This window comes from Neolamprologus multifasciatus, chromosome 16, assembly GCF_963576455.1.
Source record: "Neolamprologus multifasciatus chromosome 16, fNeoMul1.2, whole genome shotgun sequence".
Taxonomy (NCBI): domain Eukaryota; kingdom Metazoa; phylum Chordata; class Actinopteri; order Cichliformes; family Cichlidae; genus Neolamprologus; species Neolamprologus multifasciatus.
This window is the reverse complement of record NC_140454.1, coordinates 31712174-31725959: the sequence shown is the minus strand read 5'-3', so window position 1 is coordinate 31725959 and position 13786 is coordinate 31712174. Positions and strand designations below refer to the sequence as shown.

General features: G+C 40.3%; 1 protein-coding gene across 3 annotated transcripts in view; it reads right to left on the bottom strand.

The window, feature by feature from the left end:
* Window positions 1–13517, bottom strand: part of hdac4 (histone deacetylase 4) — a 148316-nt gene extending 134799 nt beyond the window's left edge. For 2 of the 3 annotated variants that reach the window (XM_085135189.1, XM_085135191.1), the window contains exon 1: window positions 12867–13005. The gene's annotated coding sequence lies outside the window, so the exon portion shown is untranslated. Of the gene's footprint in view, window positions 1–12866; window positions 13006–13496 lie in introns of those variants that run through there. The other variant, XM_085135190.1, reaches the window with a different exon arrangement.
* Between the last annotated feature and the right edge of the window lie 269 nt (window positions 13518–13786).

Genomic DNA, 13786 nt, shown 5'->3' with positions numbered 1-13786 from the left:
CAGCAGTGACTTTAGGCATTTTCTCCTCCTGCTCTCTCTGTTACACCATGGAGCTCAAAGAGAAGCCTTTACCGACTCCAGCCAGTTGCAGAGTGTAAAGCTGATCTGTTGTCAGTTGTGATGCTACTTCCACATGACTTCATTTTTTTTCTCCTGGAATCTTAATTACTCTACATGGATCCCATTAAAAATGGATCCTTGTACAACACTGCAGATATTTCTTTTTCCTGCACTGTGGCACCATAAAACACATCACCTGCATCTCTTCAAGCATCTCATTTTCACCGGCTAACTCGTCCGGATAAGATTTATTATTCTCATGCAGTGAAGTTTGGATCTGGAAACGTTTCATGGCGCTTGACAGGAAAACAGCTCTCAGGACCCCTTAATGGACTTCATTTCCCAAGCACTCTGAGCACTGCCGGGAGTAATCACGATAGCATAAAAATAACATGTGGTTGGATAGTGAGCAGTAAACAACAATTAAGAGACCCCTTGCATAGCTCATGAAATGAATCATTGAAAATGCATTTGCTCCATGAAGACCGCCTCAGCCTCTCAGCCCTAATTGACTATGAATTATTCAGCTGGCGATGGGATTAGTGCCTTGTATGCCGTGGACTGACATGTTTCTGAGGTGTAGAGTCTTTACAGTGTGATAGCAGCTCAGAATTCTTGAAATAGATGTGGATGGCCCAACGGGAAGCTTTTTGCTTTATTACTAAGACAAAGGGAGAATATTGTAGTGTGTCTGACAGGAGCTGGTCCATCTGTGAAGTTCAGGGTGTAAAACAAGGGCTGGGTAATGTACAGCTGATATAACTTCAAAACATATACCAAATGAGACAGTTCTGTTTATATAAGAATGTCCTTTGATGCTGAGGTATATAAAGTGTGCCTTAAATAAAGTGAGGCCAGCCGTGTTGGCTTTCTATGCAGACTCTCACTTTCTGCAATTTCTCCTGACGTGAGTGATAATTAGAGCTGGGCGATAGAACGATAACGATATGTATTGCGAAATAACTTTTTCTCGATAGAAAAATTAAACTATTGCGATAGGCCTCACCGCTCTTGTCCTATTTAAAAAAAAAAAAAAAAAAAAAAAAGAACAGCCAATCCAAATTAAGTAGCGCAGAGCTGAACCAATCACAGCCGCAGCGTCACGTCACGTGACTTGTTTGCCTTCATCTGAAAAAGTCTCATGTTCCTTAAGTACATCTACCCTGTTGAACTTTTTATGGGAAATAAATATTTAAATCAAAACAAGCTGCTGATTATTTCACATTTTACTTGTGAGCAACGGCACATTTAAATCTTACAAATATAGTTATTTGGCTTATATCGTGATATATATATATCGTTATCACCTGAAATGAAAAAAATAGGGATGCAACAATACCAATTTTTTCAAACCGATACGATACCGATACTTGGACCAGAGTACTTGCCGATACAGAGTACAAAAACCGATACTTCTACCACACACACACAAATGCAATGAATTGGCAGACAGGTTTTAGTTTATTCTCTGCCGATAATAAATAATATCTTAATAAAAATGACCACAAAAAAATTTCAAGTGAAAAATAAGCACTTCTGTTAAATCATTGCAGAGTCTCCACATTGTAATTTAACAGAATATCACTGAACTATTGGCACTGTCTCTAGGGGATGTCCCCCTAGTGGCCAATCTAAAAAACTACAACAAAAATGACAAGCCACCCTCTGATTTATGAAATAAGCTAGTATCGGTTCATGGTATCGGTTAACTTTTACGAGTATGAGTACACGCACATTGTACAGTATCGGCCCCGATACCCGATACCAGTATCGGTATCGGTGCATCCCTAGAAAAAAACATATCGTGATATGAAAAAATCTTATATCGCCCAGGTGTAGTGATAACTAAAGTTTGAGGCATTGGTTAACTGAATGTTAAAATTGCATTTGTGCCTGAAGCTGATGAGGTTTCCTGCTTTATTTAAACGAGACACTAAGAACAAAACTGCTCTTTTCAAAGCCAAAATACTCGACAACAAAAAAGATTCAAATCTCATAGTTTTAGTTTGTACATGCCAAAAACCTATGAGAACAGCTGAATCACTGCACCACCACTGCTTCCAAAAAGCCTGAAACCGTCATTGCTTTGAAAAGGTAGATTGTGGTCATGAGAATCACTTTTGGGTGCGTAAACCCTAAAACAGGTCTTGCATTATATCTGCCTGCGTGCACCTTCACAGAAATGACTGTTAATTCTTATTTTGACAGTAGTTTTGGCACAGTGGAGCTTAGTCCTGCTGGAAAGTAAATCAGGATTTCCATGAAGCTCATCAGCAGATGGAAGCATGAAGAGCTCCACAATCTCGTGGTAGAAGGCTGCACTGACTTTGGACTTGATGAAGCACAGCTGACCAACAGCAGCCAACACCAGCAGATCACACCCCAAAGCATCACAGAAACGTCACGCTGGACTTCAAATCCATTGGATTCTGTGCCTCTTTACTCCAAAATGTACTTTTATCTAAAAAGAGCAGCTAGACTACTGAGGAACAGTCCAGGTAAGACACTTCTGACAGTGTTTCTGGTTGAGGAGTGGGTGGATATTTGGATGAAGTCTATTCAATGACACCAGCCTCGTCCACTTGAAGTTCTTTAAATCATCTTTTCTTTAAAGTCCTCATTTTACTGACACCTTTCCCTTCATATCAACTTCAATACAGCAATCTGGAAACAGTTTTTTGGCTTGTGGAGATCTATCGTCGTCGTCATCAACTGTCAAGTCAGCAGTTTTTCCCAGGATTGTGATTGTACACATACAGAACTAGACCGAGAGATAAACAAAGCATTTAAACTATGCAGATAATAATTTACTTAAGTCAAATTTACATCCTAATAATGTAAGATAATGGATTTTTGATTTTCATGAGCTACAAACTGCAATCAAATTTTTCATACAATGAATTCTGAATGAAGGTTTTACCTTTTTAATATTAGTTATAAAACAAGATTAACTTTTGTAAAATCTTCACATTTTTGATGTACTAACAGCAACAGTAACTTTGCTAACAGTACAGATTGTGTAGCACTTCTACAGTTGGTATTAGTCTAAGGATAACAGTCACTGCTTTGTCACAAACTTTACTTTGTAAACTGGGTAAATGACTTCACACAATGTTCCACATCAAAATGCAAAACAGTAACCGAGTACATGTTAATGAAATGACGAGATAAAAATCCTGAGGCCAACCTTGAGACCTGGTACCGGAGTTCTACACAAATTCAAATAACATCACAGATATTGCATTAAAAGTCTTTTAAATTAAGCGACTTTAACATGTTTTAAATGCAGCTACAGTGAAGGCAAATCAGTGTTTTATTTCTCAACAACATACCATTTTAGCATTACTTCTATTCATGTACTGACTCATCTTCAGTCACTGTTTTTATTACTGGGTTAACGTCACAAAATGCTGGAATTCATCTAAATGTCAAATAAAATATCCCGACGTGGGTGAAGCACACCAGCTAAATGTCCGAAAATTCACCTTTCCTGCATCCTCAGCTGATGGTTGACTCAACCAGATGCAACTTTTTATGTTGAGTTATTTTTTTAAATTAATAGTTTGAGAATATTAATGCAACTAGGAATGGAATATGAACCAAAATTCCCATCATAAGAACAGACAGATTACCTGAAATGGTCTTTTTTTTGCCTATAAAAAAAATAATAATAATAATAAATGGCTATTTGCACAATGGCTGAGTGTGCAGGCCTGTCCATCACAGGTACCAAGCTCTAACCCAACACAGCTGTGCTATTAATTGACACAATCAGTGAAAGGAAAACAAAATGGGCACTAATAAGGATGTCTTTCCGAACTGCAAACCTATTGATAACCGATTTCAGAGCGCTAGGACGGGTTCCAAGTCAGGAGGAGGTCCTGGAAAAACACAAAAGAGCTAATACGGGTTATTATTAGAGTTGCGAGGCACCAACAGGGTGTAAGGGGCTGAACTGTGGGAGAATAATTCACAGCCATGAGTTCATTGGGTGACCACAAGAACTCATCAAACCTCAAAATCACATCAGTTGAGGATGAGAGCTTCTGTATAGCCGCCCATTAAAATCCCAGCATCCTTCTTGCTGCTTTCAATCTTTGTCTTCTTTTCCTGCTTTTCGGGCCAAAATCCATTTTCTTTGATTAAAGTGAAATTTCAATCTATACTAATGAACAAGTCTGAACGTAACAAAGCACTCTTCTGCTAATAATAGAAAAGCCCTAGCATGCACAGCTGTCTTTCCTGGAAGGTTAACATCAACATACCTGTACTGAAAGTTTTCTGGATCAAAATATAAGCAATGTGTGCTGATTTTATCAGGTTGCACGTTTCCCTACGTTCTTACTGGTTTAGAAAATCTAAACATTAGCACACTGATACTGTAAATGATAAATGGGCAGATTCTTCTATAACATTTATACAGACATTTGTTTTTTAAAGAAATGTTAGAATCGTGCAAACAGTGACAACACCATTTTTGATTGGACTATATATAACATATAGTGCAAAAAAGTAATTGTAAAATATGTATGTGACAAATATTTTAAGATTGTCTTATGGAGCACCAAAGCACCAAAACATGACAGTGATCATTATAATGTTACAGACAGGCAAGAACGATAATGTTATGATTTTATTCTTAGGCCGCTACCTTAATGACGATTTTAAGCCAGGAGACAAACATTATCAATTTTGTCTGTCTCTAACATCATAATTAATAACTTAACAGATGGATAACATTGCTATCAAATAAAAATACCTTCAGCTGAAAGATCCACCTTTGATTTGGCAAAGATTTTAATACCAGATGCAATTCCTAAAGCAGCGCTCCCAATTAAGGAGGCATGGGACCAACACCAAGACTAGGCGTACACCAGTTTGTGATCCCCCGAGGCTGGGTTTGTAACTCCTAATAGTTAAGCAACTAAAATTATTGTTTGGTGGCCAAGTTAACATTTATGATGGTTCATGACCTCTCAAAATTGTTCAGTGTTGTGAACATCAAATACTTCAGCTGCTGGTAAGGGGAGGAGCTGTGTACCTACCTGTCTGCAACTGCTCTGTGTGATGTTTTGTGTCAACTGGAGGAGGCCAAGATGCTGTCATTTGTATTGGTACTGCTGCAAATGATAATATAATCACAAAGTAATTTGCAGTATTATCAGTCAAGTTAGTATCTGAGAATCTATTTTTTTGACAACTGTAACAGAGGCAGGAGGTGTTGTGGAGGGAGGGAGTAGTCTGCAAGCATTGTGTGTGCATGCTTGCTTTCTTAAATTCATTGATTCATTCAAATATACTTCACGCAAGTAACTCCAACTCTGACTTTAAATCAGTTGCCTGACGCAGCAGCAGGTGAACCGGTTGTCCATGTGCTCCAGGTCATGGTTACAAAAAAAGGTTACAACTGCTGACGAAGAAGGACCACCACTGCCAGCGTCAGTCCCAGATGGTGATATTGAAGTAAATACAGATGTAGAAGACTCTTGGTGCATAAGCAGATGAATGGCATTGAGGACCGCTATAACAGCCAGCCGACCTGTGCGGAAAACCCAAACTGTTAAGGGCAACAAGGCGGCTAGCAGCAGAAGAATGAGAAAAAGCGCAAAGGGATCATCTACTAGTAAAGTGATGGTGTCATTCCAACAGACAGCTAAAGAAATTATAATGAAAAATATACTGCTAATATACCGAGGCCGTTAGACCTACAGCCGCGCAAGTTTACGTGTGGAAAACACTGAATGGTTAGCATGTGCCAACTTTAACACTGTCAGATACCGAGAAGCAACGTTTGCCATCTGCATCTAGTTTTCTAAATACACATGGCACAATGAAGGTTACTGAAGTGAGACTAAAGCCAACATATGGTGATTAAGAGGAATTAAAATCTAAACTACACTCATTTGAAAAGCAACTGTCAACTGCAGTTTTGGTTTGATAGACAAATTACTATTTGGACCATGCTGCTTGAGTATAAAACCAAAGCTCCAATGCCATTTACAAAGTTAATCAGTGCAACATAAACAACATGTGAACAAACAGGGATGCCTGTCCCAAAAGCCAACCACATGCTAACTGATTTTAGAGGTTCAAAGTCAGGACAAGAACAAAAGAGCTAAACAGGGTTTTTTTTATTGGAGTTTTGAGGCACCAACTGGGGATAGAGCTGAATGTTGGAGAATAGTCAACAGCAATGAACTCATACAGCACCCAAAGGGGGTCAACACAAGGATTCATCAAGCTTCAAATCACATCAATTGAGGCTGAGAGCTTCTTCACAGTTGGCCATTGAAAATTCAGTCCTTTTTTTACTGCCTTCAATCTTCCTCTTGTTTACTTTTGCTGTTTTTCTGGCCAATATCCAGCTTCCTTTCTTTTTATAAACTTGCATAACAGTAAGCCAAATGAGAAAAAACAATGTACTGTAACCATCTGTTGACTGGTTGGCTGCTTTAGTTGAAGGATTCATGTGCAGCCGATTTCCCCAAGTGTCATTCAAACTATATTAGTGTCTTCTCAAACACTGTGCAATCAAGAGATGGACAAAATAAAAGAATAAATGAATACAGACTGAAAACAAAGATACAGTAGTATTCAGAACGGCAGTGAGCTGGTGGAACGACCATCCCAGTTTACAAATTCCTACTGGGTGACTGTGGATTGCTGGGTTTTAGCACAATAGTCGCATTAACAGAACCCATTAGAATCCATTAGTGTGACAACGTCCACAAAATGTCCACAAACAAGCAAACGTTCTGAGCGCCAGCTTGTGCTAAATAATAGAAGGAAATTGGAAAGTCAGACCCGGAATTTCACAAAGCACAATGGAACCAAGATAAATGAGCTTATTAAAGAGATTAAAGGAGGCAAACCTAGGACACAAGTGCTCATGAACTTCGGTAAGGTAATGATGTAGGTAGCCTGTGTGCTTGCTGGTCTAAGGTCACTTACTGCAACTTCTGTTATGTGCGCCTTTCTCCTATTTTTGTCTACATTTCTCTTGTTTCTTGATTTTACATATTTCTCCTGTTTGCTATTTATATTTTATCCCAGCACAGTTGATGCGGAGCACCTACATTTTCATAGTCCATGTACAATGACAATAAAGGGCTATTCTAGTCTATTCTACACATCTTGAGATTTCTGCACTCCTCTGAGTTTACTACAAGCCAACATGGAACTTAGAGGTTTGATGCATGTACTCCCTATGATATTAATGCGTAGTACTGAATCTGGGCCAAGACGTAAAGCTGTTATACATCCACTATATCTTTCCGTGCTACACCCTCCTTGGCGCAGTGATGATACCAGCTGGGGGACAAATCATACAAACAAAGCTTCTCAACAAGATTTTCTTCTTTGTTGGAATCTCAACTATTTTGTTTTGCATGCTTTACTTCCATCTATACTGTTTGAGTTTGTTTTGGCTCTTTCACAAGCGCTCGTTGATCAGTGCATCATTTCACACTGCATTCCTATTGGTCAGTTGGCAGTCAGCAGTCACACTGTGAAATGCTTATCCTACACTTCTGGCACTTTATGAATTTTGCCTCAGGCTTGGTTGGTTTAAAGACCAATATAACTTTGAACCTCTCTTATTACGTGATTTAGTACCATGAGTTTGGAGTAACGACCAAAAGATATCAGCATGACATATCACCAGTGTTGGGACTAACGCGTTATTAAGTAACGCATTACAGTAACTACGTTATTATTGTGGTAACGAGCACGGTAACTAGTTATTATGCCAAAATCAGCAACGCGTTAGTCGTTACTGGGATTTAGATAGGGTCGTTACTCGTTACTTCGTGTGGTGGCTATCGCGGAGCTTCCACAGATTCAGTAACATTAGCAAGTGGTGGAGGCAGCAGGTGGATGAGGGAAAGGGGACGCAGAAGGAAAAGAGACCCGAGGCGGCCGCCGGTCCAAGTGTGAACTGAACTTCAGGTAAGAAGTTATGACCTGCAGTCTATCTGTGTCAGATATAAACCAAGTTTAGGTGGAGTTTATTTTCGTTATTCTGACTTTTTCCGTACTGCGTACTAGCTAGCATGACGGAGTTTCTATACTGCTGGGTGGGTGCTATGATGTTACTGATGTTGAACTTTATTTTGTTCATAAGTTATTAGAGTTGCCAACTGTCCCGTCTGGTATTCAGAGAAAATATTACGCGTTTCTTATTGAGGTGAAAAGGAACAGTTTGTCCCGTAATTCAGCTACAATGAAAAAGACACAAAGCTGGAGTTATTCTGTGTCTTTGCTGCACAGCTGTCTCTTCTTCTCTCATTCTCCCCCCTCCCTCTCCCGTTTCTACTTCAATCATGAAAACTGATCAATGATCAGCTGATCGGCTCTCTTGTTTGTTTATCGCCCACTTTGCGCCAGAAACAGGAAACCAGCCGATGTCGTGTTAAACAACAGCAGCACGTTTAAGCTTGATCAGCTGTTGTTAGAATTTATTTAATATTAATTTCTAGTATCAGCTGATGTTTGCTGGAGCCACAGCTGCAAAAAAGCTGCTGGTCATGATATCGGTTTGGTTATCTGGTGAGAGGGAAACATGAAGATGAAACCAGGTGATGTCCTTACTGAATCATCAGAGCTGTGATGGAGAAACAGGTTTACCTTTTAGGTGACATGAATGAGTTGAAGGGAAGTTATAAACTGTTTCTGAGAGACAAATAACACCAGGATCCTTTTTAGGTAGCTGACAGCTGGTAACTGTGCAGGTGCGGATCTAGCAAAGTTTTGCCAGGGGGGCCAGGTAGGGCATTAACAGGGAGAGGGGGGCACAAAGAAATACTTTTCTTTCTTATTCTCATTTAAAATGTCTAGCTTTTAAAAAATAATTATCTGAATCTTACAACAAACGATTGATGCATATATACCATCAAAACAGTGAACATCACTGTCACAACAGCGTTTGTTTTCATTCAAAGGCTTTATGATTTTTCCTATAATGGCGGCCGGTCTCTAGTCAAAATGCCCGGGCCGATTTTTTGTCCCCGTCCAGCCCTGTATGCAGCTCATCTGCAGTCTGGTGTTACCTACATCTTCCTATTCAGAAGGCAGAATTTCCGAGTTCTGAGTACAATCAAAGCACCACGACTGCAGTTTTTGTGTTGGATGTAAAAGGCACACATGACGCTGTGACGTAGGCTAGAATCATGGCAGCAGTCAATGACAGTCCAGGCGTGGGATTTCTCTCGTGGAAATATGCACATTATCTTTTCCTTTCTATTGGTAGGTGGCACAGTGCACTGTGGCAAGTAAGCAAGCTAGAAGACTGGCAAAGTTATGGAAGCAACACATTAATAAGAGAATTCTGAGTAAAACCAAAGTTACTTTCCCTAGTAACTAGTTACTTTGAAAGTAACGAGTAACTTGAAGTAACTGAGTTACTTTTGTTAGAAGTAACTAGTAATGTAACTAAGTTACTATTTTAAAGTAACTTACCCAACACTCCATATCACCTGTGTTGTTAGTCAACTTTTGTCTGGGAAACTCAAGGAAAAACTAGAGGCTGAATCAACTAGATGATTGAAGAAAAATAACAAAAAAACTCTTTTTCCTTGCACTTTCCCAAAACCAGCATTTTAATCCTCCTAATAGAAATACAAAACAATCTCACGGTACACCGGAAAATTATTCTCTCTGTTCATACTCAAACAAACAAAAGCACAACTTGCAGGCCATCTTATAAAAGCTTTTTCCCTGATGAAAAGATGAAAAGACTGGTTACTTTGCATTTACCCCAATCAGCCCAGTGTTAGAGACACACAGAAGTTCTCTTTTTCTTTACTGTCAAACCCAAAGCCCTGCTTGAAAATGCAGACTTCCTAATATTACAGCCTTTTGCACATGGCACTAACTGCAACAGATTCCTTTAAAGTGGACATAATATGGCTGACATAATAACAATAGCGGGACTTCCAGTCTGTATCGTGCTATTAAGTCTCATTTAGCTTAAATATTACAAGAAAAAAAACTTATTTTCTTAAACACTAACGCTTAAGATCCAACAATCTCCAGCAGATATTGGGCAAGAGGCGAGTTACGCCCTGGGAAGGGTGCTGGTCTATCACAGAGCTAACACATGCACATGTCTTTGGATTGCACAGGGAGATCCCACACAGAAAGGCCGCAGCTGACCAGCTGTGAGGCATCAGTTCTTACCACTGCACCGCCGTGCTGCCCACATCAAAATCCCACATTGCACAGTACAATTAGGAATAATTCAGTTCCACAAACACAAAGGTCTAAAATGTGAGACAGTTACTGCAGGTGTTTAAGCCATGCAGATGTTTTGTTAGATGGACTCACAATTAATTTACAGTGATTTAAAAACTCTTAGTTATCCTTTAAGTCCTTAGTCCACATAAAGCTGTCGAAAGGGGAAAATCAAATGTGCAGGTGTCTTTTAAAGTCAATACAACAGGTGTTTCATTTGAAATCTGACCAGATTATTTATGCTTCTCCTGTAGCTTACTGTACACCATCACAGAGATGCAGATACAGATGGATACAGAGCATCTGGTCAAAATCCAAGAACTGTCTTGGGTGGGTCGATCAACTCTGGTAGGGTCGTCCTTGCCAGAAAGCAAAAGGGTCGGACTCAGTTTCGCACTCATATTCTACAATAACCCACACAAATCATCATCACTGGTCTACAAAGACTAAAATCCAGAAGAACTGCAAGATATTTCACACCCCATGACCATTACAAAGAAAACAAGAAAGTGACTTAGATAATAATAAGTGAAATCATTACCATGCACTACAACCATGTCAACACTTCCTCTTTGCATGTAGAATGCAAAATGGCAGTAATCGCCACAAAGAAAAACTTTGTGCAAATGCAAAACCATTTATTTCAAACAAAAACATTTTTTGTGGCGGCTTTGCGTTGCAATCCAAAACGCCATAATATGGTCTTCCTCTGGAATTTTTCATGTGGCCAAAGAATAATTACAGGCTGCCAGCCCTGTGGAGTTTTATTAGACATGTTTAGAGTTTGTTTTGTACAACAAGACTTCGCATATGCTCCTTAAAGGGGACATCCATCCTCCACCATCTTATTCTCCCACTTATTCCAGCTCAATACTTGGACTCAACTCCTTAGAGAAGTCACTTTTCCAACCTTCAAATAACCCTTATTTATCCTACAGTAGGCCTTGGTGTAACCTCTCAGGTTATCCACTGTCTTAACAACACATTTAACTCACTCCCCAAATCAGCTTTCTTCTGGTTGGCTGCCCGTCTCAGTCAGAAGGTTCAAGTTTGCAGCTGCTGTGCTCACAATCAGTGCGGCGTGTCTGAGATTACATGACATCACGAGAAGCTAAGACTGAAAAACAGTCTAGAGCTGATCGTTCAGAGATGCCAGAAGCCCGAGCGTTCGGCTCACAAACATTTGTTTCTTTCTTTTACACCATAGGTGTCAAACTCTGGCCCGCGGGCCAAATTTGGCCCGCAGCCTAATTACATTTGGCCCGTGAAGCCATGCCAAATTACTATCAGAGCTGGCCTACTGGTATTACACAGCTAATATATATATTGTTTAGTATTAAGCTTTGCTTGTTCCATATTCAGTTATTCAGCAAAACGTGTTTGAGTCCATAAGAAAAGATTGATTCTTATATCTGGAGGAATAAATATATTTCAATAAATATTAACGTTAGCCCGCGACTTTGTTCCAGTTTTGAATTTTGGCCCACTGTGTATTTGAGTTTGACACCCCTGTTTTACACCATCATCTTCACTATGCTGTTACCTTCAAAGGATTGAGATCATGATGTAATGACATCCGTCATCATCAAACAACTGAATGAGACCACATGAGGACGTTTTGAAGCTACAGAAGATCAGACATGCCTAACGAGTTCTCAGTCACAGACACTGTTGAACATCAGCTCTTAAAGAGTAAGAATATAACAGGCAGCAGGCTGTAGAAAGAGATCCTGCCATAATTCAATGATCCTGTTTTACATCTTCACCAGTCTGCCCTGTGCTCTCGGCAGACTCATCCTTTAGGAGGACAACTCAGACATTTCTTTAGTGGACTGCTGTGACCTTGTTCCCGTGGTGTTTACAAGCATGCGCCAGCAGTGCTCCAGAGCTTGTAATGCTGAGGGAATAGTTTCCACTAGTGAAGGCTTACAGGAGATTTAGCAGAGCACAGGCACAGCCCTGCTGCTGCTCCGCTCTGTTTACACTTCACCGAGACAAAGTTTACAGCCAGAACTGCGGCAGCGCGGTCCGACCTCAGCAGAAACCTCCATCACGCACACGCACAGGGACAGGGACAGCCGTGCGGTGCGTTTAACTACAAGAACAAAACTTTATGTGAGCTCGAACAGCTCCGCTGAAAGCGCGGCTGTTTGCACCGAAACCTCCCCAGAATCTCTGGCAGCCTTTCGCTGTAACCTCAAACTCATCATGAAGGCAGCGAATACGCTTTAATAACAGTCCGCTTCTCACCGCACTCTGACACCACCGAACTGAAAGCTGAGCAACAATGTTGCACAACACACTGTTTTTGATAACCTACTACAAACTGCTGAAAGTGAGCAACAACGCTTGTATTGCGCAACACTCACGGCTTCCTTCAGCTGACTGTAAAACACCCACAAACCCACACGAAACAGAGTAAAGTGGAGTTGCCCCACGACTGCATCTCACTTCGAGGAGACGCAAAGCGCAGCGACCCCACAGATAAACATCGCTAACTTTTTTTCAATCATGTGCCTTAAACGTTCAAAGCAAACACTGTTTATTTTTCCACAAACACGGAACAGAAACAGTACCTGAACCGAGCTGTGCTGGCTGGGAGCTGTTGCTGATCTCCCGCTGCTTAACAGCATCCGCGGAGCAGGGTTTTAGGACCCGTCGGTGCCGTTAAAAAAAAAAAAAATCACTCATCCAACAGATCCGCCATACTGAATTAATCACGTGTCAGACAACCCCCTGTGTTTCCGTAGGAGGCGGGGTCTGCGGGCAGTATGATTGACAGCTGACGGGAAAATCTCTAAGTGGACACGAGGTAAGACCACCATTCTGACACCCAGGTATCATCACCTCCTCCTTTACTACCAAGTACATTAAGCTTTTTTTTTTTTTTTTTTTAATTTTTAACTTGTTTAATGGGGTTTTTATGTATTTTACATTTAATAGAGGATTCATTTGATATCCAAGTATGTGCTCAGCAAAGACCTAATTTTGTTTAAATTACAATAAACAGTAAAACAGCTCCTGAGTGCTGATTCAAACCTTTAGTATTTTTAGGCAAATACCAAAGTACAGACCAAGCAAAACCCAGCCTGCACTAAAGAAACAAGGTTTCTAATGTCACTGGAATGCTCGGCACTCCTCCTACTTTAATATATAACACAAACAAGCCTGTACTTTTTTTTAATCAGGAAAAATAATGCACCCACTGGTACCGAAGAATGGCATCCCCGCGCAAACTCAGTCTGCTGTTTCAGTTGGTTCTTCCCACTCCGGGACGACTTTCCCAAACTGCAGATAACATGTGTCAACTTGTCACACGCAGTAGCTGGTTTAATACTTAGGTGGAGAGATATGTGGCAACAGCAGATTTTCCAGAAGGGGTTGGAGGACTGCAGTTGCCCTCCTGGAAGTGAGCCTTCTAAAACCATATACCCTTCAAATTACACACACACACACATATATATATATGTGTGTGTGTGTGTGTGTGTAAAGCTGC